The sequence below is a fragment of the Galeopterus variegatus genome, unplaced genomic scaffold (assembly GCF_000696425.1).
Source record: "Galeopterus variegatus unplaced genomic scaffold, G_variegatus-3.0.2 Scaffold1948, whole genome shotgun sequence".
NCBI classification, from domain to species: Eukaryota; Metazoa; Chordata; class Mammalia; order Dermoptera; family Cynocephalidae; genus Galeopterus; species Galeopterus variegatus.
Window position 1 is genome coordinate 1 of NW_007728059.1, and position 1,444 is coordinate 1,444.

Consider the following 1,444-nt stretch of genomic DNA (forward strand, 5'->3'; position numbering starts at 1 on the left):
TGAGGGTTGCGATCCGTTGCCGGACACGGAAAAAAGACAAAAGACAATAAAAAAAAAAAAAGAGCTGGGTTCTAGTCCTCATTCCACCACTTATTGGCTCTGTGACCCTGGCAAATCCCTCATCCTGTCTGAGCTTCAGCTTCAACAGTGCCCAACTCCCAGGGTGGTTACAAAGATTTAATGACAGAATACATGGGGGGCACCCAAAGCAGTGCCCGGCTCATGGCAAGTGTTCAGTACTTGCTGTTTATTTCTGACAGTTACTATCACAGACCATGATCCCTTGTCCACAGTGCCAAAATCTAAAGCAGCTCCAAAAACCAAAGGTTGTTTTTGCAACTGATCTGGCAGCCAAACCTGACCTGGCCTGAACTCCACTGGCAGCCACACCTGTCAGGGGCCACCACGAGCTCATTCATAATCTTTATCTTTTACTGTGAATAATCGCACGTTTCATACGCAGTTGCTAACAGAGTGCTGCCCAGACTCCTGGAGGTGTTATGGTGTTACCATAGGCGGTATCCTCTGGAAATTCTTGCTCTGATTTGCATGAGGGCCTAGGGCTTGCACTGGAATTTTCATGGCTTCTCCCTCTGCCCACTGCCTCTGACCTCTCGGCTGGTTTCGAGGGCCCTTCCTAGTGGAGACCAGCCCTGACTTTCCAACACAGGCCAAAGGGCCTTCCACTCCCTGAGAGAGGAGTGAGCAAGCCAGGGAGGCTCCTGCAGCAGATCACTGAGCTGAGTTAAAACCTGCAGACAGTTTTTGCTCCCTGAGGGCTAGGATCCTCTCTCCTGCACACTCTGCCCAAGGTACCTCGCCCAGACTCTGCACAGCATCAGCATGGAACTATCACACCCAACTCTCATCTCTCTAGTGTCCAGCTCACATGCTGTAGGACTCAATTCAGGATGGGTCAGACTAGCAGTGAGAATAGAGGCGGCAATGGGGAGAGTGGAGGAGAAGACAGGAAGACCCAGGCCTCAGCCCTCAGCTTAGAACCACTCCTAGTTGAAGGCCTCCCCTCCCTGAAGTAACAGGCTCCTAGTTACTTCAACCTGTGTTCTCTGATTCACTGTGTCAACGAGGAATGTTCTCAACACTCTGGAGAAGAGGTGGAGGAGACTCTGCTCTAGGTGGGTCAGCCTTATTTAAAACACTAGCGGACCTGCATGGTTAGCTCAGTTGGTTAGAGCACAGCCTTATAGCCCCAAGGTCACGTGTTTGAATCCCCATACCCACCAGCTGAAAAAAAAAAAATTAAAAACAGCAACAAGGGCCGGCCCGGTGGTGCACTGCTAAAGTGCACTGCTTGGGAGGTGCAGCGGCGCTCCTGCTGAGGGTTCGGATCCCACATACAGACCGGCCGCTCACTGGCTGAGTGAGGCACGGGAGCAACACCGAGGCTTGCAATCCCCTCGCCGCTCCCCGCGCCCGCACGGCC